The sequence below is a fragment of the Giraffa tippelskirchi genome, chromosome 13 (assembly GCF_054371585.1).
Source record: "Giraffa tippelskirchi isolate mGirTip1 chromosome 13, T2T-mGirTip1v1.2.pri, whole genome shotgun sequence".
NCBI lineage: Eukaryota > Metazoa > Chordata > Mammalia > Artiodactyla > Giraffidae > Giraffa > Giraffa tippelskirchi.
Window position 1 is genome coordinate 74,249,458 of NC_137287.1, and position 25,276 is coordinate 74,274,733.

The following is a 25,276-nucleotide window of genomic DNA, read 5'->3' on the forward strand; positions in this document are numbered from 1 at the left end:
TGGAAAATGGGGTAGTGGAAGGATGTGCAAGAAGTTTCAACTGTAGCTACAAGATTTAATTTACTACAAATTATTTGTGGCATATGTGGCAAACTAATATGATTTACTAAAACTGTGTGGTAAAATATGGACATGCATTATAAAGATGTTATTCTCTCTTCCATGTTTTTTAAATATTTCATAATGAAAAGAACATTCTGACTGAAAGGGACACTTGACCATTAAAAAGGAAAGAGGTCAAGAATTACTGACAAAACTAATGAGAGAAGACAAACATCTGGACAAAGTTTGATAACATTTTTAAATTTCAAGGATAAAAATTATTAAAACCATCCAGGCAGGAAAAAAGCTATTTACCATGAAAAAATCTTAGGAGACCACAAAGATCTCTGTACCACTAAGTGGCAAAAGTCACAAGGCAAAGTCTACAGAATTCTAAAGGGAAACTGAGAACAAGAATTTCATGCTCCAATCAGTGGTGATTATATATGAAGACAACAAAGATATACTTGGCCAAGGAAGAACCTAGAAATCATAACAACCATGAACTCTTCCTGAAATATCTAGTGAAATACATTTTGGCTGGGCCACAGATTAGTTCAAATAAAAAAACTTTTTTATGGCTGAAAATATTATTCAGCCAGAAAAATGAATTACGTCTTGTCATTTGTGACAAAATGGACTTTGAGGACACTATGGTAAGTGAAGTAATGGATCACTTAAAAAAGAATTGCACATACAACAGTACAATGGAGGTGTCATAAGAGCTAAGAGAAAGCATTTCAAATGGCCAAATCTGGAATGATTAAGCAATAAGTAAGATTAGTATTGGATTATAACCCAAAATACAAAATAAATATCTATGCATCCATACTGATATAAATGATTAAATAAGAGATAATAGACAAAGCACTAATATTGAGGAATTCAAGATGATTTACGTAACTACTTCTCACTTAAGGAGGTACAACATAGTTTCCCATTCCTAAAATGTGGCCTGTGTGTAGTGACCTCCTTCTAGAGGCAAGGCAAAGGAAAAAGAAAAGAGCTAACTTCATGGTGGAAAAAAATCAGATAAACCATATTTGAAGCCAGATGATCAAGGTTAACCTCAATAGTGTTAAGTCACAATGATAGTACATATCCTTTATATGATGTGATGAGAACAGCAATTTACTTCTGAGCTCTTCCTCCCCCACGTTACTCCAGCCTAATCAAAAGAAAAACATCAAATAAATTCCAACTGAAGGTCATACTACAAAATACCAGTACTTCTAAAAACTATCAATGTCATTAAAAACAAGGAAAGTCAGAGAAACTATCACAACCAAGAGAACCCTTAAGAAATACATCTAATAAACATAATGTAAGAGCCTGGGTGGATCCTGGAACAGAAAATGGACACTAGGAAAAGCTGAGGGAATCTGAATAAAGAATGGACTTCAGTTTGTTATTAATAATAGTGTATCAATATTGATTCACTAATTGTGGCAAATGTACCATGCTAATGTAAGATGTAAGTAATAGAGAAAACTAGGTACAGGATAAATGGGAAGTCTCTGCACTACCTAAAATAATTCTGTAAATCTAAAGTTATTCCAAAATTAAATGCTTATTTTAAATATATAAAAATAAATCACTTTTATTTCAATAATACAAGTGTGTTTTTTGTGTTGGTTTTAAAAAGACTGGTACCATTCAGTCTTGGTGAGGAACACACATACTGTGCTTGTGGAAATGTAAAATGATTCAATCACTTGACACAGTGATTCTACGTTGGCATCTTTTTTCCAGAAGTGTTGAAAACATATGACTACTAAAAGGCTTGTACAAGAATGTTCACAGCAGCCCTATTCATGATAGCCAAACAGCCAAAAACGGTCAAATGTCCATCAACAGGAGCATGAATAAATGAGCTGTGGGATCTTCATACAATGTATTCAGCATTAAGAGGGAGAGAACTAATATTCTCAACCACATCAATGACTCTCAAAACACGCACTGAGCAAAAGAAGCCAGGCACAAAAGAGGACACCCTATTCTATGCCATTTCCATGGGAAATTCTAAAACAGGTGAAAGAAGTCCATACTGAAATGATTCAGGAAGGTTTTGTCTCTGAATGAGAAGAGGTTGACTAAAAAAGCCCTGGGGAAGTTTCTTGGGTGATAGGAATGTTCTATACCTTAATGGGATATAGGAGTACATACAATATGGATTATAGGAGTACACCCATCTGTCAAAATTCATTGACCTGTGCACAGAATATTTGCACATTTCATTGCACATTTCAATGTTATCTTTAGAAGGAACTGTCAACAAAGAAAAAGCAATGTCAATACACTCATTTTGGTTCAGTCCTCTAAATAATTACCCTCAAACTACATTTTGATGATCTCATTAATGGTGGGCTGCCGTCTATGGGGTTGCACAGAGTCGGACACGACTGAAGCGACTTAGCAGCAGCAGCAGCAGCATTAACATCATTTGCTTCCAAACATGATTTGTGATTTACAATACATTGCCGATCAAAAGTATAATTTAAAATTCAATAATTAGCAAACAGATTGGACTTATAAACATGTTCTTGGAACTCATTTGTATGTAAGGGACTTATTATAATTGAATAGAGAATTCAGCTCTTAGTTTTCAGGAATCCAGGGCAAAAGGGACCTGAAAGTTAGTTGTGTTGTTTTAATGATAGATATCAGGAATTATACCAGCTCACTAGAAGAAGAAAGCATTTTTCTGACACTAAATTCAAAGAAGAATGTAGAACTTAGGCCTTGAGTAAGAGCCATGGAAGAGTATCATGCATAATGTATTAACAGCAGTTCTGTAGAACATGCTTTCAGGTTCTTAATCTGACCCTTTCTCACCCGAGGTTCAGTAAAAATTGAACACCTGCTATAGGTGCCTTGCTCAGCTAACAACCCTACTTCGATTTGGGCTTCCTAGGAGCTCAGTTACAGCACATCGATTTCATTTATTGCATCCTGCATGGATCAGCCTATTAGTAGTCATGCTAAGTGAACTATTTGTTGTGAGTTCAATCTGATCTGCTACTTAGGAAAATAAACATCTTGGTTTATCCATGACATGTGTTCTTAAGAAGTGCTTCGCTTAGCACCCAGCTGTATATCTGAATAAAATTGAGGAGAGAAATTTCCATAGACGAATGTTTTGGCTAACTGTCTCTTTTGGCATTTCAACTGAAATCTTCTCTTTAAAAAATATAGCTGCCATTTGAACCAAGATTTCTTTAGTTTATTCCATTTCCAATTAGTGGCTCAGCTTTGCACTGGCATTTCTGTTTTAGCAGCTGCAGTGGAATCACTGGGCCAAATGCTGCCTCCTTCTTTTGCCTACACTCCACTCTTACTGAGGTACACAGGCAGAGCACAAGTACCAGGGGCAACTCTGCCCCCAAATAGCTCCTGTCCTATTCTTTACTGCCTCAGTGAGTCAATGACAGCAGTATAAATCTGAAGAACACAGATAACTCTGCTTATGGATTAAATGAAAGTTCTTACCTACAAGGAAAAGTATTTTTTTAACTTTTCATTTTATGTTGGAGTATAGCCAATTAACACTGTCATGATAGTTTCAGGAGGACAGCAAAGGGACTCAGCCATACCTATACATGTATCCATTCTCCCCTAAACTCCCCTCCTATGCAGGCTGCCACACAACATTGAGCAGAGTTCCCTGTGCATTACAGTAAGACTGTGTTGGTTATCCATTTTTAATATAGCAGTGTGGCAATCTCAACCCCAAACTCTTAACTATCCCTTCCCCACATCCTTCCCCCCGGCAGCTGTAAGTAAATTCATTCTCTGAGTCTGTGAGTCTGTTTCTGTTTTGTAAATAAATTCATTTGTGTCATTTCTTTTTAGATTCTGCAGATAAGGGATGTCATATGATATTTCTCCTTCTCTATCTGACTGCCTTCACTCTGTATGACAATCTCTAGGTCCATTCAATGTTGCTGCAAATGACATTATTACATTCTTTTTAATGACTGAATAATATTCCACTGTATATATGTACAGCATATTTTTTACCCATAAATACTCTAAAATCTACTTTATCCAAAAATATTTTAGAGCAATCATACATTTGCAGTTAAAGGAGAAAAAAATATCCTTTCTCTACTCTCACCATTGGGAAATCACTATATATCATAGTATAAGCAAATCTGAAGATTCCCTTTTAGAATATATGTCAAATCTACATAGTAAGCATCTTGGAACTAGAGACTCAGCACTATGCTGGTCCTTCAGGTGTTAATCAAGAGAAGACATCATTCTTTCCCTCTCTGCGGATGCTAGAAATATTGGCAAGGACTAGATTTTGATAAAGAAAGAAAGTCAAAGCCTAAAGAGTAGTGTTCATGGCTCTAACCCAAGTGCATAAGGTACTATTCTGTCCCTCGGATGCCTTTCTCTCTCATTTGAGCATGAGGTTCATTTCAGAGGATTCAGTTAATGACTTCAGAGTAGCTCTCCTCTAATCTTGGGGGATGGGTTGGTTGTACTTTTCTCTCTTACGATGTGACAGTAAATACCTATAGGGGTAACTTCAGCCCTCCACTGCCCTATCACTATGGTAAGCCACCAGCCACATGTGGCTTAATTAAAATTTTAAAAAGTACCTTTCAAATGCTTTGGTGGCAGGGGGTAGAACATTTCCATCATCAGTTTTATTGGACAACCCTAGGCCACCTAAGAGGAAAGACTCCTGAAGACCTACAGCAACAATTGTGGTGGTGTTGAATTCAAGCTTCTCTCATTATAGAAGACCCTGACAGAACAGTCATCATTAAAATGTCTGCAAATACCAAATGCTGGAGAGGGTGTGGAGAAAAGGGAACCCTCCTACACTGTTGGTGGGAATGTAAGTTGGTGCAGCCACTATGGAGAACAATATGAGGGTTCCTCAGAAAAGTAAGCATAGAACTACCATATGACCCAACATTCCCACTCCTGGGTGTATATCCAGACAAAACTGTAATTCAGAAATATATATGCATCCTTATGTTCATAGCAGCACTGTTCACAATAGCCAAGTCATGGAAGCAACCTAAATGTCCACTGACAGGTTAATGGATAAAGAAGATGTGGTACATATATATAATAGAATTCCATTTTCAGCAACATGCATGCAACTAGAGATTATCATGCTAAGTGAAGCAGTCAGAAAGAGAAAGACAAATACCATACGATATCACTTATATGTGGAATCTAGAATATGACACAACTGAATCTATCTAGAAAACAGAATCAGAATCACAGATATAGAGAACAGACTGATGGTTGCTAAGGGGGAGGGGTTTGGGGAAGGGAAATGGAGTGGGAGGTTCAGGTTAGCAGCTACAAGATATTACATATAGAATGGATAAACAACAAGGTCCTACTGTATAGCACAGGGAACTATAGTCAGTATCCAGTGATAAACCATAATGGAGAAGAATATGAAAAGGAATATATATATATACATATAACTGAGTCACTTTGCTGTACAGTAGTAATTAACACAACATTGTAGAACAACTACACTTCAATTTTAAAAAGCACATGAAAGACTTTGATACATGATATAAGCTTTGGTTCTACTGTAAAATCACTAATGCTCAGTTGGGGTAGGTTCTTACTTGTCACTGTATCAATGTGATCATATGTACCATAATGTTTAAAAGCAGAATGCTGGAAATTTAAACCTTGACCTCAGGAAGCTAACAACTCAAGGTACTTCTCCGCCTCTTGCCTTTCTTCTCTACTCTCTCTGTCCGAAAATCTTTCTCACCTTCCCTCTATCTCTAATTATCTTTTCCCTTGCCTCCTTACCAATGAAAGAACTCCATGCTCATTTATATCCCCATAAGGAAACGATCCAATCTGAAAAGACTTGTTGCCAGGTTTGAAGACAAAAGTTTTGACACCATAAGTCTGCTCCCAAAAGACTTCTTTGCATATTGTTATAAATTTTTTTCTATTTCCGTTCTGGGAGCTAATGGCATCCACCAAGACACAATGAAATCTTTGGGTCTGCTGCCATGTCTTGCCAGACTGATGAACTGGTAACTGTCCAAGCTTATCAAAATGCTATTGTGATGGCAAGACAGCTGCAAGACGGTTTCTGGGAAGCCTAATTACAGTGGCTGGGAGATGAGTTTGAAAGGATAAAATGCTGTTTCTAAATAAGATAAGCAAGTGGAACTTTATAAATGTACATTCCCGTCCTCCTTGTCTCCTCTGTTGCCAACAGGCAGCCAAAAAGCCAGCAGGGTTCTTTCTAAGGCTGTCTTTCCATTAGGACTTGCGTGGCGTTGGCACTGAAAGGTGAGACAGAAGGGCATGCAAAACGGAGCTGAATGCCATCCTGGAACCACGTTTCTTATGCTGAGAACATACTTGTTGCTATGCTAATGGGACAGGATCACATTTCTCTGACTAGTTAAAATTTTCCAGCACAAATGAGGCAGAGTAGTGGGGCTGTTACATCATGTAGCTTTCTGAAAGGGCTGGTGGCTCCGCTCCATTTACACCTCCTCCTCTTGCACATGGCCCCTTTCCTGGTGAGAAGATGCTTCTGCTTTTTTACAAAGTGGTCTTGTCTGCTAGGGAAACGTTATGAGACTCGATTAGGATGTATAATAGCCAGATTTCTCAGGACTCCTTCAAGATAAAGATGTCTTGGCCATTTTCCCAACATGTCCTTCAAGTGCCATCCCATCCCCCCTCCACCTCTCACTGCCCCAGAGCTGCTCCACTAAGAGTAGGGGGAAAAATACTGCACTGTTCAACTGAAAAGAAGCATCTGAGTCAAAAGGTTTGGTTTAGGCTTCCCCCACCCCCCAAGTTAAATGCAGTCCCACTGTGTGGAAAAGACAACAGCAGAGGAAGATAAAGCTGGAGAAAAGAGAAGAGAAAGAAGAGACTTGAGTTTGGGAAGTTTATTGAGGATAAAGTTTAAAATAAATGATGAATATAAAGTGCCTAATACAAGGAAGAACGCAAAATCAACCCATACACCTTTTGTGCCTCTAAAGTTCATCCACTTTTCTTAAGGATTACTGCTATCTTAATCTAAGCTAGCATCTTCTCACAACTGAATTCTAGAGTCTTCTTCCCAACTGGCTGGCTGGTCCTGGACTGGTACAACTCTGCATCAAAGTTAATTCAATCATTTTCCTCTCTGCAGACAAAGTCACATTTTAACTTTTGCTTAACTCTCAATAGTCTATACAGCTCTTAAGATTAAAAAAAAAAAAAAAAACAACACCCTCCTTAACACAATTTACAGGCTTTATAAATTCCAGCCCCTGCCTACCTCTCTGAGAAGATTCAGCTCACACCATCCCAGGCTTTCTCAGCTCTGGTCTCTTAGTCTCTCTTAAGCATCACTCTCCATCCAGTTTCACGATTTTGGATGTGCCTTTCTCCTCTATCTGGAATCCCTTTTCTTTCTCTTTGCTTTTTAATTCAGTATATCTCAGTTCAATAGGTACTTCAGAGAGTCTTCCCTAATCTAACTAGGTAAGAATCCTATTATATTCTGTTTTATTTGTATCCTGTCCTTACCTTTCTGTTATCGAGATATTGTTTTCATATTCATTATGTGAATATTCAATCAATGCCTTTTGCCCCAGTAGCTTCATAAGGTCAAGGACTATGGCCTTCTGGTTTATAATTATATCCTTAGGGTCTACTTAGCACCTGGCACTTAGCAGCATCTCAGAAACACTTAAGCATGAAAGATAAGGAAAAGAGGAGGCAGGGAGGGACTTGCACAGGCATAATACAACATATTCCCTGAAAGCACAGGACCCAGTCCATGACTCTGTAATAAGTCCTCCATAAATAATTGCTGCTTTATTGAAAGCAGTTAGAAAAGGTTAATTGTCACAGGAAAATGGTGAGTAGAGTCAGAAATGTCATCTTGCATAGAGCAAAAGGTGCATCTAGGAGGAGTGAAGGATGCCTGTGAAATTCATCAGTGCCCGGATGTGGCTTTCCTTCTTTTGGTGGATTTTAGAAAGATAAGCTAGACTCGGTGTGTTTTGAGAAAATAAGATCTTTCCATTGAGGAAGTAGACCTTGATTTCATCAGACATGAGGAGTAAAAGGATGGACTGCATGGCCTCCACCAAGCCCCAGGGTCTCCGAATAAATCATGCAAATACTACAAGTGAAGTTACTGAAGAGGCAGTTGGAGAGTGTTAAAAAAAAAAAAAAAACCTTCCAAAATTTAGACAGAGTATAATTCTGACTGTATTGTTATTCTCCCCAGTAGAGGAAAATTTACGTCACCAAATAAGGTAATTGGCATATTAAAGAGTCTAATACTTTATCTGGTGTATTATTATATGGTAATTATTTCATCAACGTTCAATCTAGTGCATGTTACACAGCAGTATTCTGTGTAGCATTTGCTGAACCAAAATAATAGCTCCCAGAACGTTGGTGATCTGAAACAGTGCCCACTTTGCAACACTCAACCTATATTTTGGGGATGCATGCTCCAGTGTATAGTTCCTTGGCGGTTAGTGACTCTGGACTCCTAATAAGTTGGATGGCACCTTGCTCTGCCAAAATACTGTCTTGAATGATACATTTTCCCATTGTCAAGTTGTTGTTTCCAAAGTGTATGAGCTCTACAAAGACCAATAAAGTCAACTCACAATACTAAATTATTAATCTTCCTTATTGTAGTCCATGGCTAAGGCAAAACAAATAAATATAAAACCTTTTATTTAACAAAATTAGTGGCTGTATGTTCCATGTAAATTTTGGCACTCAGATTAAACCATAAACTTGAATTTAATGAATAATTTTGCAAGCAAACTTGTCTAAGCTAAGATGGGCTCATGCATTATACTCTTGAAATTTATGTGGTCATTTAAAAAAAGAGGGGAAAAGTAAAGAGATGTTCAAATGTACTTACATCATTCTTCAGTGGTTAACTATGGTATAAACACCATGATTTTATATACTGAAATAGACCAAAAATCCTTAGAGACATGTTTAATCATTTGGATCTAGTCATTCAGTGTTTATTCATTCATTTTTAGTCTATTAGAGTGCAAATTAGATTTGATTTGCTTGCTCTGATTGGCTTAATTGCCCCAGTTATAGCTGAAGTACAAATAAAATTGTAATAAATCGAACAGATGTTTAACCTACTCTACCAAGATCTTAAATAGTCAATTCCAATTGCAATTTACATTCAGCAATTTAACAAGACCCCTAGGAAACATATTTGATTATTAAAACAAGCTGTTTGTTTCTGTGTGTGATGAAAACAAGACCACTGTGTCGTGTGCTTTGGCCTGGTGAAATTTTTTTGTATTTAATTTTGCTTTTTTCTTTTTAGGGAACACACATAGATAGACACACACACACACACACACACACACACACACACACACTGAATGTCTGGCTAAAGAAGTTACTTGGCTAGTTCTTTTTTAAAAAGTGGACATCACAATCCAAATGATGAGAGAAGGGAAATATTTCAGAATTATGAAATATTAAAAAAACAAACAAATTCTATTACATTTTCCATAGCATCTTCACTGAGAACCTTTTTTATAGCCAAAGAAAACTCATCTTAATAAAATCATCAATTAGAAAACAACCAACTCCATTATTCAGGTTCTAAATGTCTTTCACCCATAGCCTATGTGGAAATAAAAAACATTCTTACAAAGCATGCATGGCATGGCACTGCCTTCTATAATCTTTTCACTTTAATTTAATGTGGCTGTTAAGACAGTGCATAACTTGTGTGTGATCTGTTCCTAAGGATGCTTGGCAGAAATTGGCACATTACAGCTCTTATATTTCCTCAGGAAGGAATTTAAGATGGATTTTGTGTCTAGTTCCATAAACTCATAATGTGAATCTCCAGATTCCCAGTTATTATATACTGAGGGCATGCTTAGGTAATAGGAAAGTTAGCTTACCAAAAAGATAAGCTTGTACTATGGATGTAGAATCACCAAAGTGAAAACCAAATAAACATTAAGAACCAGCTAAACTACCGTGTGTAAAATAGATGGCTAGTGGGAAGCTGCTCTATAGCACAGGGAGCCCAGCCCAGTTCTCTGTGACAACCTGGGGATGGCAGGGCGGGGGTAGGGGGTGGGGAGGGTGTCAGGGAGGCTCAAGTGGGAGGGGATATATATACTTACGGCTGATTTGCATTGTTGTATGGCAGAAACCAACACAACCATCATTACAAAGCAATTATTCTCTAATTAAAAACAAACAAACAAAAAAAAACCAAACAGCTAATCCTGAAGCCAAAACTCAAATGTCTATAAGAAATCAGGGACATGACCTGAATAAGTGGGGACAATGATGGAGAATGCCATCTTCTTTAAAGGGACAGACCCAATCAGCTCCAGCCAATCACGACCATTACAGAATGCAGGCCAGGGATGAGAGATTCTGAGTTTTCATGAAAAGCGCAGAATCCAGATTTTTGTAAATTCTCTTGATTTAAAAAATGTTAGCATCTTCTTAAAAATAATAGTATTTTTCATGTTAAACAGCAATAAAAAAATGAACCAAGTATATCCCAAGTTTACACATTGCTGTTTACTCACTGATCTATCCAATCCCAGCATTTTACAGTTGATGATACCAAGTCCCTGATAATTCAAAACCATAAGTTAAAACCCCTGTCTCCAGAAAGTTAAAACCATTCACTTTGGGTTCAAATGACAATTATGGTCCAATGTAACTATACAACCTTAAGCAAACTATTTAATTTGTCCAATCTTCTGTTTCACAACTACTAAAATAGAAATAGCATTAGCATCTACATCATAAGCTTGTTGAGAGGATAATGTGAGAAAATCTGTAAAGAATCCTTAGCAAAATGCCTAGTACCTGGTAATAAGTAGAAATTATGTTCAAAAAGTAGAAATTATGCTCATGTATTATCAGAATTATCATTTCAGATCTTTATGAACAAAATGGAAATAATCTTAATAATAAATCCCAATCTTATTGATACATTTTATTAAAAATATATTTCAGACCAAATACCATAAAATTCCTAGAAGAAAATGGGGGGAGAGGGAGAAGCCCCTGAGTTTTGACAATGAGTTTTTTGTATATTACACTTAAAGCACAAGCAACAACAACAAAAAATAAACAAGTGGGACTGTATCAAACTAAAATGCTTCTGCACAGAAAAGGAAATCATCAAAAAAATGAAAAGACAAGCTACAGGGGAAAATAATTAAATATCGTATTATCTGACAAAACACTAATATTCAAAATATATGATTTCACGCAATTCAACAGCAAAAAATAAATAAATTAAACTTGGGCAAAGACGTTTTTCTAAAGAAGATATATAAATGGCCTAAAGGTGTTCAACATCACTAACCATAGGGGAAATGCAAATAAAAGCCACAAGGAGATATTACTTCATGCCTGTTAGAATAGCTATTATTAAAAAGACAAGCAATAACAAATGCTAGCAAGAATGTGAAGGAAAGGGAATCCTTGTACACTGTTGGTGGAAAAGTAAATTGGTACAGCCAGTATGGAAAAATGAAACATGTATATTACCATATGTGAAATAGATTGCTAGTCCAGGTTCAATGCATGAGACAGGGTGCTAAGGGCTGGTGCACCAGGACAACCCTGAGGGATGGGATGGGGAGGGAAGAAGGTGGGGGCTTCAGGATGGGGGACAAAAAAGTCAAAAAAAAAATAAAGTATGGAGGTTCATCAAAAAATAAAAAATAAAACACCCCTATGATCCAGCAGTTCCACCTATGGGAAAATATCTGAAGGAAATGAAAACACTATGGCAAATATACATCTGCTCCCCTTGTTCATAACACCATTAACCACAACGGCCAAGCTATGGAAACACCCACAGTGTTCATCAACAGATGAAAGGATAAAGAAGAGGTAGTATTTATACAAACAAGAGAATACTACTACAAAAAAAAAGAAGGAATTCTTGCCATTTGTGACAATGTGGATGGACCTTGAGGGCATTATGATAAGTGAAGTAAGTCAGGCAGAGAAAGATAAATACTGTATGATCTCACTTGCATGTGGCATCTTAAAATAAAAGCAAACAACAACAAAAATACCAAACCCATAGAAAAAGAGTTCATATTGGTGGTTACCAAAGGTAAGGGGCAAGATTGGGAAAGGGAATTAGATGAAGGTAGTCAGAAAGTACAAACTTCCTGTTTGTACCGCTGGGGAGGTAATTAATGTACAAAAATGAAGACTATAGTTAACACTTCTCTGCGGCTTATTTGATAATTGTTAAGAAAGTAGACCTCAAGAGGTCTCATCACAAGGACAAAAACATATTTTCTTTTTATTTTGTATTTATACATTAAATGATGGTTGCAACTAAACTTATTGTGGTAATCATTTTGTAACACGTGTAAGTTAAATCATTATGCTGGATGCCTTAAATGTATATATTACTGTATGTCAACTGTATCTCAATAAAACTGGGAAAAAGTATTTTAAATTGTTATGAGAGGTTATACTGAGGAAATGCTGCCATGTTTCTCCAGTACAGAGTCAGAAGTTACAGAGTGATAGGAAAAAAAAATAAAGGGAAAAAAGAGATCACAGTATAAATAACACTGTATTCCCAGAAGACTATTTTAAAAGCTACACTTGCAGTAAATTAGGGGGCCTTGACTAAACAACCCCCCACACTGACTCTCAACACCTTTGAAAGAAACAATATGAAGGTCCACTATCCAAGGGGAAAGTAGGTATTCGTGGCACATTTTGAGGCAACATAAAAAATAAAATACAAATAAAAACTTTTAAACTAACTGTGCATCTGGAAACTGTTTCATTCAGTTATGTCCTTGTGTTCCCTCTGAGTTCATGGTGACATAGTCCTTACTCAACCTGCCTTTACTATGCAGGATTATTTTTCACTATGTAAATATGATGCAACATCTCTTGTCACATACAACCTATATGAAACCTAAAAGTTACTTCCTAGTTATATCATTCCAGTTAAAGGAATGAAAAAACTAAATGCTTATAACTGGCATATCAAGTATGATACTTTGTTGTTTTCCAAATGGTCAAAAAATAGGGGGTTTGAGCAACTGTGAATCAAGCTTGCAAACAGAGAGAAATGAAGAGAGACTAGAGTTTATACAGTGAAATTCTCCCTATTAAATATTCCTCTGAGCATAGATTATGGTACACCATAGTTAAAAAGGACTAAAATTCTATAACAATTTAAATCTGTGGGAGTTTGAGAGAAGTTGATGCTTTCTCATTAAAAATGAATTATTTCTAAAAATAGAAGCATTTTTGAAAATAACATCTAAACTTTTTTAAAGAAAAAGAAAATATTTTCTATGATTTTGTAAGTAATTCTTTTCTTGAGTTTCATGGTGCAGTAAAATGAACCAACATCATCATGTAAACAATGACATTTGAGATTAAATTCAGAGCACTATGTGTGGTGGGTAACTTCAAAGGAAGGTTCTATTGACTTGTATTAAAAGGAAGTTCTCCTGGGATCCCATAAGAAATAATCAAAATAAAAGATCCATCCATCTCTATCAATGAACCAATTTTGTTCCTTATTAAGACTGAGTAATATTCCATTGTATATATGTACTACAGCTTCTTCAGAGAGTGTCATACTCTCTGAAGTAAGTCAGAAAGTAAGTGAAGTAAGTCAGAAAGAGGAAAAAAATACATTAAGGCATATGTGTGGAATCTAGAAAAAAAATGGTATAGATGATATCATTTGCAAAGCAGAAAAAGAGACACAGATGTACAGAACAAACATATGGATACTAAGGGAGAAAACAGTGGTGGGAGGAACTGGGAAATTGGGATTGACATATATACACTATTGATCAGTTCAGTTGCTCAGTCGTGTCTGACTCTTTGCGACCCCATGAACCACAGCACACCAGGCCTCCCTGTCCATCACCAACTCCCAGAGTTCACCTAAACTCATGTCCATTGAGTCAATAATGTCATCCAATCATCTCATCCTCTGTTGTCCCCTTCTCCTCCTGCCCTCAATCTTTCCCAGCATCAGGGTCTTTTCCAATGAGTCAATTCTTCACATCAGGTAGCCAAAGTATTGGAGCATCAGCTTCAACATCAGTCCTTCCAATGAACACCCAGGACTGATCTCCTTTAGGATGGACTGGTTGGATCTCCTTGCAGTCCAAGGGACTCTCAAGAGTCTTCTCCAACACCACAGTTCAAAAGCATCAGTTCTTCGATGCTCAGCTTTCTTCACAGTCCAACTCTCACATCCATACATGACTACTGGAAAAACCATACCCTTGACTAGATGGACATTTGTTGGCAAAGTAATGTCGCTGCTTTTTAATATGCTATCTAGGTTGGTCATAACTTTCCTTCCAAGGAGTAAGTGTCTTTTAATTTCATGGCTGCAATCACCATCAGCAGTGATTTTTGAGCCCCCAAAAATAAATTCTGACACTGTTTCCCCATCTATTTGCCATGAAGTGATGGGACCAGATGCCATGATCTTAGTTTTCTGAACGTTGAGCTTTAAGCCACCTTTTTCACTCTCCTCTTTCACTTTCATCAAGAGGCTCTTTAGTTCTTCTTCACTTTCTGCCATAAGGGTGGTGTCATCTGCATATCTGAGGTTATTGATATTTCTCCCGGCAATCTTGATTCCAGCTTGTGCTTCATCCAGCCCAGCGTTTCTCATGATGTACTCTGTATATAAGTTAAATAAGTAGGGTGACAATATACAGCCTTGATGTACTCCTTTTCCTATTTGATACTATATGTAAAATAAATAACTAATAAGAACCTACTATATAGCACAGGGAACTCTATTCAATGCTCTGTGGTGACCTAAATGGGTAGGAAATTCAAAAGGGAGTGGATATGTGTATATATATATATAACTGATTCACTCTGCTGTAGAGTAGAAACAAATATGACATTGTAAAGCACCTATACTCCAATAAAAATTAATTTTAAAAACAGAAAATAGAATTAAATCACACCCTGAGGGCTTCCCTAGTGGCTCAGCAGTAAAGAATCCACCTGCCAATGCAGGAGACACTGGCTCAATCCCTGGTCCAGGAAGATCCCACACATGGCAGAGCAACAAAGCCTGTGTGCCACAACTACTGAGCCTGTGCACTAGACTCCATGCTCTGCAACAAAAGAAGCCACTGCAATGAGAAGCCTGCACAATGCAACGTAGAGCAGCCCTTGCTCATCACAACTAGAGAATGCCCGCAAGCAGCAATGAAGATCAAGCTCAGATAAAAATAAATTAATTAATTAAATTATTTAAAAAAAAATCACACCCTGAGCAACTAAGTCCCAAAATCATGGAACTTTCCCTCACCTCCACATAAAGACTCCTTTGGGTGAAACCTGAATTATGGATGCTATCGTTATTTTACAATATCAAGGGGTGGAATTCTGGTGAAATGGCTGAATTGGACTCTTTTGGAAAAATGTTTTGAGAATCCCATCATACCTAAAATTCCATATTAGTGAAAATACTGCCAAGCACCTTACAATTTTATTCAGTATTTTTGGCACCTTTTGATTACAGAATACCCTATGTAGGACAGACCCAGAGACTGTTTTTCTAAGAGGATTCCACAAGGTATTCTCTTGGGATTCAAGGCAAAACAGTCTGACTCTTCTATATCTTCCACCAAATTCTTCCATATTTCCACCAAAGTAGCTAAAGAATCCATATCAAACAGACTTACTGTTCTTCTCAGGGTTCCATTAACCAAATATATATCTAGAAACCATTAATAAGTCTATTAAAAAGAGTTCTATTTTTGTCACAAAGGAGCTCTCAGTCAATCTACTTCCATTCCTCTCATTTGGACACTGCTTTCTGCTGTCACTCAAGAGTGACAAAGCATTTTGTCTCTGTGGTGAAGGAGCCCATTTGAAAATTTCCAGATATCCCTGACCTTGACACTGAGCTACTGCATCCCTGCTACTCTATAAAGGCCCAACCAGAGAGTCAAGCCAAGTTGGAACCCAACCAAGTCAAAATCTTCTATAACTGTCCTCCAATTAAAAATTAAATTTAAAAAGTATCTTCTAAGCCTAGAGTTCAATGAAATAGCCAATAGGGGCAATTGTGAAGGTCCCCACCCGGCGAGCTACAGTCTATGGGGTTGCAAAGAGTTAGACATGACTGAGTGACTAACACTTTCACTTTCCACCTGAATTATGGAGTCATCACCTGTTTATCAGAAATGCATCCTAAATGTTCAATTCCTCACAAAAGAAGGAGCTGCTTGTATTCTCCTTCAAACTTAGGAGAGTTAGCAAAAATCTGAAGTGAATGTTGGCATGTAAAAATTCCTGAGCCATCTTAGAGTAGAAATCGGTAGTGGCCAGTGTGTATACGTGTGTGTGGAAGTACATAAGCATTCACACGATAGAGTCGGTAGGGCAGCTGGGTCTAGCATTTATTCTTTAGTTCATGTGGGCATGTACTATGTCACCATATTAATAATGATGAATCTGTCACAAAGAAAGAAAACAGGTTTTAAGATTGATGAAAAGGTTGTGTTCATTTTCCTACTGTAGCTGTAACCAATGACCTCAAAATTAAAACACCATAAATTTATTATCTTACAATTATACTACCAAAAGTCTCACTGTGATGAAGTCAAGTTGTCAGCAGGGCTGAATTCCCCGTGATGACTGTAGGGATGTTACCCACTGATTTCTGTTCACCTTCAAATTCTTATGTTGAAGCCCTAAACCCACACCCTACCATGTGCCTGTATTTGGAGATACAGATTCTTGGAAAGTAATTGAGGTTAAACGGGGTCACAAGGATGGGGCCCTCATCTGATAGGTCTGGTGACTTTATAAGAAAAGGAAGAGGCACCGCACATGCACAAAGGAAAGGTCTTACGAGGACAAAGTGAGAAATTTGCCAACTACAAGCCGAGAAGACAGACAGACCTCAGTAGAAACAAACTCTGCCACCCCCTTGAACTTGAACTTGTAGCCTCCAAAACTGTGAGAAATACTCTTTTATTTACGCCACCAGCCTGTGGTGTTTTGTTATGGCAACCTAAGCAGACAAATACAAGCAGGGAATACATCTGGAATGGAATGGAATACATTTCCTTCTCTTTTCCAGCTTCAAGAGGCTGCCTGCATTCTTGTCTCATAGCTTCTTCCAACATTTTCAAAGCCAACAACACAGTATCTTCAAATCTCTGTCCCTGACACTGACAGTACTCTAAGAACCCTTGTGATCGCACCTGCCCCACCTAAATAATCCAAGGTAATCTATTCTTTTCAAGGTTTTTAACTTAATCACATCTTCAATGTCTCTTTTTTGGTGGAAAGTCAAAAATCACAGATGTTGAAGTTTAGGATAAGGTCATCTTTGAGGATTCCACGATTTTGTATGTTAAAATATACAAAACTACTAACTCTGCAAGTCAGAAGGCTTCTTTCTGGTACAGATCCCTAACTTGTGAAAGCAAGCATGGCTCTGAAACCATTCTATCAAGAAGAGACTGGAATGAGTGTAAATCCAAGGCCAGTTCACCTCAGGCTGAACTGGAGGCTGGGATCAAGATAAACTTCTTCAGGATATAAACTGAAAAAGACCCAATTTTGCTCAGCCCTGAGAAGACTAGATTGTTTCAACAGTGGGTCCATCCATCCACAGCCTTGCTGAAGGAAAAGGATAGCGGCTGCTTTTTTAAGATTTTTGCCAGGTGTGGACCATTTCTAAAGCCTTTATTGAATTTGTTACAATATTGTCTCTGTTTTATGTTTTAGTTTTTTGACCTCGAGTCATTTGGGATCCTAGTTCCCCGACCAGGGATTGAACCTGTGTTAGAAGGTAAAAGTCTTAACCACTAGACTGTCAGGAAAGTTCCTGGAAAAGGAGAGCTTCTTAAGAAAAAGAGCTTCTATGTACATAGGACATTCAATATTGAGAGTGAGGTAACTTAGTAAGTACTGACTCTAGTACTAGGATTGGACTCTAACTAACTCAGTCATATAACAAAACCAATGACTTTCTGTTTCTGAAAATGTCTTGGTGTTGCTGCTTCACAATGTTTTTGAAGGCACATGAACCAGGATGTTTACTGCTTTGGGAGTAAATACAATTCTCCTATAGTCTAGATAATTGTATTTTCTTTAATATTTCTCCCAAAGCCCTATATTCTAATTCAATTATAAATTTTTAATAATCTCCTTTGAGTTAGTCTATTTCTTTGCAACTCTTTTCTTTATAAATTGCACAAAATAGGAACCATAGTATGCTGTCATTCTACTGAAATTATTTCACTGAGCTTTTTTCACCAAAAATTTTTTCTATCAGAGGATGAACTTGTAATACATCCATACCTCCATTTTTCAATCTCTATATTTGCTTAATAGAGATAGAGATGAACTTAATGTCCATGCAACAAAAGCTTGTAAGTCTAAACTATGACTTGGAGCCTCCTGCAAAGTGCTTCACCCTTCTGGATCACAGTGCTGTATGGCTAGCTTTCAAATAGCCAAAAATGACATTACAGTTCTTAATGAATTCCATCATTAATACAGTCTATATATTCAGATGAATAGCAGAGGCTCTTTTAGAGGAAACTAGTTTTAACAGATCAGACCTTAATAATCACGTGAATAGGACATAGAGAATAGACTTGTGGTTGCCAAGTGTGAGGGTTTTGGGGGAGGGATGGAGTAGGAGAGGTTGGAGTTAGCAGATATAAGTTATTACCTACAGAATGGAAACAAGATCCTACTGTATAGCACAGGGCACTATATTCAATATCCTGTGATAAACCATAATGGAAAAGAATATGAAAACAAAGTTTATATGTGTATAACTGAATCTCTTTGTTTTATAGCAGAAACTAACACACTGTACATTAACTATACTTCAATTTAATAAAAGGATAAAATGACTATATATGCAAAAAGTCACGTGAAGAATTTTTAAAAGGGTATTTCTGATCATTCTATGCTATGGAAAAGCTTTCCAGCATATATTTTGAGTGAAATAAATATGCATAGGGTAAAATGGAGCCATTAGACAGTAAATAACAATTCAAAATAGATTTCTTCTTTGATTTGTTTAAGTTATCTAGATTTTCGATTTTAAATTTCATTGTATATGTCTTATAGAGACATTGTTTCTAGAGCTTTATTCTTCAGTACGACAATTTTGAATTTTAAAAATATTTCAGATATATTTCCTATTTTCCTCATAGTTTATGTATGTACTTGTTCGTTCTATAGCAACTTTATTGAAATATAATTCACATATTGTACACTCATGTAAGAGTATAACTCATCAGTCTAGGTGTATTGACAAAATTGTGCAGCCATCACCACAATTAAGTTTAGAAGATTTCACTCCCTCAAAAGAAAACACACACCATTGACAGTCACTCCCTAATCCCTCAAGCCCAAGGCAACCATTAACCTATTTTCTGCCTATAAATTTAAACTGTTACGGGCATTTTACAGAAATGCAGTCATGCAAGATGTGGTATTTTATGACTTCCTTATTTCACTTACCATAAAGTTTTCAAGGTTCTTCAATGCTGTAGGATATATTAGTACTCCATCTCTTTTCATTGCTAACTAATATAACTGACCCTTGAACAAGGCGAGGTTAATGTGAGCATCATTTATAGTCAACCCTCCATATCTATGGTTTCTCTGCATCAGTGAGTTCAACCAATCATTGATCCTATAGTAAAGTAGTATTTACTATTGAAAAATATCCATGTATAAGTGGAGCCATGCAATTCAAATCTATGTTTTTCAGGGTTCAACTGTATTCCATTCTATGGATAAGCCACATTTCATTTATTTATTAATCAGTAGATGGACATTTTGAGTTTATTTTTACTTTTGAGCTGTATCAACAATGTTTATAGAAATATTCATGTGCAAGTTTTAAATGTGGACATTTGTTTTTACTTGTATTGGCCATATAACCAGGAGTGAAATTGCTGGATTATATGATAACTGTTTTTTTAATTTTTATTGTTGTTTTACAATGTTTCTGCTGTACAGCAAAGTGATTCAACTATATGTATATGTATATTCACTCTTTTTTGGACTTCCTTCCCATTTAGGTCAGCACAGGGCACTGCGTAGAGTTCCTTGTGCTATATAGTAGGTTCTCATTAATTATCTATTTTATATATCATATTGTATACATGTCAAACTATGCCTAACCTGTCAATGAACTCAGATTGTTTTCCAAAGTGTCTGCATCATTTTATATTCTCAATGATGTTCAAAAGTTCCACTTTCTCATGAAAACTTATTAATATTATCTGTCTTTTAAGAAATAGTTTTATTTATTTCTTTGTGGCTGTGCTGGGTTTCTGGAGAAGGCAATGGCACCCCACTCCAGTACTCTTGCCTGGAAAACCCCATGGACGGAGGAGCCTGGTGGGCTGCAGTCCATGGGGTCTCGAAGAGTTGGACACGACTGAACGACTTCACTTTCACGCATTGGAGAAGGAAATGGCAACCCACTCCAGTGTTCTTGTCTGGAGAATCCCAGGGACGGGGGAGCCTGGTGGGCTGCCGTCTATGGGGTCACACAGAGTCGGGCACGATTGAAGCGACTTAGCAGCAGCAGCAGCAGCTGGGTTTTTATTGCGGCATGGGCTTTTCTCTAGCTGCTGTGAGTGGGGTCTACTCTTCTTTGCAGTGTGCAGGCTTCTCATTGTAGTGGCTTCTCTTGTTGCAGAGCATGGGCTCTAGGCACATGGACTTCAGTAGTTGGGGTGCATAAGCTTAGTTGTCCCTTGGTATGTGGAATCTTCCCAGACCAGGGATCGAATCCACACCTCCTGCATTAGCAGGCAGATTCTTTACCACTGAGCCACCAGGGAAGCCCTATTATCTTTCTGATTATACCTATCCTAGTATCTCATTGTGGCTATGATTTACATTCCCTAATGGGTAACAATGTCCATTTTCCCCATGTGCTTACTGATCATATCCATTCAGAAATTTGTCTCATTTTAAAAGGAGGTCATTTGTCTTGTTACTGTCATGAGCTTTTTTATATATTCTAGATACAAGTCCCTAATTAGATTTATAACTTACAAACATTTTCTTCCATTCTGTGGACTGTTCTTTCACTTTTATGACAGTCTCCTTCAAAGCACAAAAGTTTTCAATTTTGATGAAGTCAAATGTATCTGTTTCTCCTTTATTCTTGTGCTTTTGGTGTCACCTGGAGAAACCATTGCCTAATCCAAGATCATGAAGATATATGCCTACTTTCAAAAGTTTTTATAGTTTGAGCTATCATATTTTAGTGTTTGATCATTAATAATTAATTTTGGTAGAGGATATGACATAAGAGTCCAACTTCATTCTCTTATATGTGAATATCCAGTTATCCCAGGACCATTTGCTAAAGAATACTCATCCTCCCACTGAATTTGTCCTGACACCCTTCTTAAAAATTAATTGATTTTAAAGATAAGAGTTTGTTTCTTGACTCGATTCTATTCCATGGATCTATATATGTATTCTTATGCCATTGTGTTTATTAAAAAGTATCTCTTCCACAGAAATTAAATTTCATGGAACTATTAGGTATTTTAAACTAAAACCACCACCAAAATGAAACAAAACCAGTCAGAATGTTCATCTCAATCCCTACGCTAGTGAGCCATAAATGACTTGGAAATGTTAAGTGACTGTATACTGAAAACAGTGACACTAACGCAAGAAACAGACTCAGTAAATGCTACATCTAGGCTATATGATCTCAAGATAATGAACTATTTGCCTATATGTGAAGTATTTTTAGCTAATTATCATTGCAAATACTCTTAATAAAATCAGTGCTTATGGTAAATTAGGCAGAAATATTACAACAAATACAAAATCTAAACTCAAATACATAGGGAATAGTAAAAATGCAAGAGCATATTGTACTCCAAGAATCAATCAAAACCAATAGCATTTCTTATGATCCAAACATTTCACTTGCATTACTACATTTTTTTTTTCATCTATTTATTCATTGTCAAGTGAGTATATCAGAAAGGCTTCCCAGTTGGCGCTAGCGGTAAAGAACCCACTTGCCAATGCAGGAGACATAAGAGACACGGGTTTAAACTCTGGGTCCAAGAGATCCCCTGGAGAAGGACTTAGCAACACAAATGCCTACTAGTGATATAAATAAATTTAGAATCAAATATAAAGGCTAACAAAAAACACTTCGCAACATTTCTTTATCAATTCACAGAAATACAAGAAAAATCCAAACTCTTCATCATTTCTACCTTTCTTATAAACATAATTAATAGTGATTTTTTTAAATCATCAACTTTTTGATACAGAAATTATTTTAATTAAGTTTCTTTTGTATCAGAGTAAAAACACAGGGCATACGACTAAGTAGTCATTTATATTTTTCGATGCCTTTTCAAACTTTGCCTCCTTTATTCTACGGTCTTCTGCATGCCAGGTGATACCACTTTAAAAAGAAGGGAGCGTTTTATTAAAGCGAGATTCCTACACATGGGGAGCAACACGGAAAGCTGTGATCTGAAATGACAGTTGGTTTACTCTTACCATTTGATCGCAAAATTTCTATGCCATCTGTGGGAAGCCACACAGGCAAATGTGTCATCGCATCTAATAATGAAAAGAAAAAACAGACAGAACGTGCTGGAAAAACAGACTGCTTTAATTACCTCCTCACAGTGCTCCTGGAGACTTGGGAAGAGAGGCATTGTGCACACAAGATATTTACACAAAGAAGGTAACCAGGGCTGAAGATATTTTTTTTTTTTTAACATCAGGGTAAATGCCCTTTAATCCTAGCCTGTCCAGTTGAGAGCAGAAAACAGATATATGGTAAAGGTTGAGGCAGAAATCTTGTCAAAAGACAGACTCAGTAGGAAAATAAATAGTATAGTTATTATCTATATAGTCCTCTGCTGATATCATGAAATCTCAAAATTATTATACTCCTTCAATTAGAATATAACCTTACGATGGGAGCACAGGAAGAGGCCGGAGATACATGGACAGCTCCAAGACACAGGGGCTTCAGTTGACCAACACTGACTGGTGAAATAGTGATTGGAGCCTGATAATTACCTTTCTTCTTTCAAGACTGACCAGTGACCCATGTTACAACTGTTCAAAATCTCCCTAACACAGGTGTTCTCAGAAAGACACAAGAGTGTCAAGGTTCTCTGCTGTACACATGAAACTAACACAACATTGTTAACCAACTATATTCCAATGTAATATAAAAATTAAAAAAATAAAATTGTAGCTCAATTAAAAAAAAGAAGAATATGAGTTGTCTCCTAGGTAGGTAAAAAATGTAGAATGGACCCAGTAAGTAAGTCATGGTTTGATCCTCATCTGTGCAACCACAATGATGTAAGACAATTATAATTATAATCACTTTTTTCCATTCACCCTGAGATCAGTACCACTTGTATACTTTCGTGAGCCAAAAAAGAACCACTCCATTTCTGTCCACTTTGTATTCAATTTCTGTTCATTTTCCATTTCTGTTCACATTTATCCCAGCTGCATTTCTACCTTGAATAAACACCACTTAGCAATGGACAAATCTAATGACCACATCTCTAATGGACCTTGGGACTGCAGTGGTTGAAGTGAACAAGAGGACAAAACAGGAGATCAAGGAGTGACTAGTGATCTCTAGACATAGTAAGAGATATGCCAAGACATCAAAGCTTACAGCAAAGCTATTACAACATGGTCCCATGTATGTGAGTCCTTGGAATTCATTCTCACACTAACTTGTCCTGGCCTCCCTCTGAGACTTTACCATGAATTCATTTCGTAAATACTTTTTTCCATCTTTTTTTATCTTCCAGAATTATTTATTTATTTATATTGAAATATGGCTTGTTATATATATAGTTAAAAATTTATTTATTTTTTAATTGAAGGATAAATACCTTTGAGTACCAACTGTGAGCTAAGTTCTAGCAGTACTAGAAAAAAATGAATGAATAAATATCACTGAACATGGAAACTCACTCAGTTGTGTCCAACTCTTTGCGACCCCATAGACTATACAGTTCATGGAATTCTCCAGGCCAGAATACTAGAGTGGGTAGCCTTTTTCTCCTCCAGGGGATCTTTCCAACCCAGGGATCAAAGCCAGGTCTCCCACATTGCAGGTAGATTCTTTATCAGCTGAGCCACAAGGGAAGCCCAAGGATACTGGAGTGGGTAGCCTATCACTTCTCCAGGAGATCTTCTCAACCCAGGAATCGAACTGGGGTCTCCTGCATTGCAGGCAGATTCTTTACAACTGAAATATCAGGAAAGCACCCCCCCACAAAAAAAAGGAAACTCACTGTCTAGTTAAAGACAGTCAACCATCACCACACAATCCTTCAACTGAAAATGTTGCATAGGGGCATTTTTAAGATTACACAACAGATCTGTATCTCTCTCAGATCCTTGGAGTGTGTCCATTTTGATTAAAAATCTATCTGGGGCCCAGGATGTGAAACAACTTTCTCAAAATACCTAGACTAACTTCAGGCTAAGTCAGAGAAAGACAAATATCATACAATACCACTTATTCTTGGAATCTAAAAAACAAACAATGCAAATAAATTTATTTACAAAACAGAAACACTCACAGACTCAGAGAACCAACTTATGGTTACCATGGGGGAAGAGTGAAGGTGGGTAGGGATAGACTGGGAGTTTGGGATTGACATGCACACAACACTATATTTAAAATAGATAACCAACAAGGACCTACTGTATAGAATAGGGAACTCAGCACAATATTCTGTAAGAATCTTAATGGAAAAAGAATTTTAAAAAGAGTGGATGCTTGCATGGATATAACTGAATCACTTTGCTGTACACTTGAAACTAACAGAACATTGTTAACCAACTATAGTCTGATATTAAACAAATTTTTTAGAAACTAAAAAAAAATAACAAAAACAAACAAACCATCACCACACAGCACTTTTTCAGCATTTTTCTCATTCAGTACACTCTGAGAAAAATCCACAAAAAACAAGTGCTGGAGATAGTGTGGAGAAAAGGGAACTCGCTTGCTCTGCTGGTGGGAATATAAATTGGTACGACCACTATGGAAGACAGTATGGAGATTCCTTAAAAACCAGGAATAAAACCACCATGCATGCATGCACGCTAAGTTGTTTCATTCCTGTCCAAAGCTGTGACCCTACTGACTAGCCCACCAGGCTCCTATATCCATGGG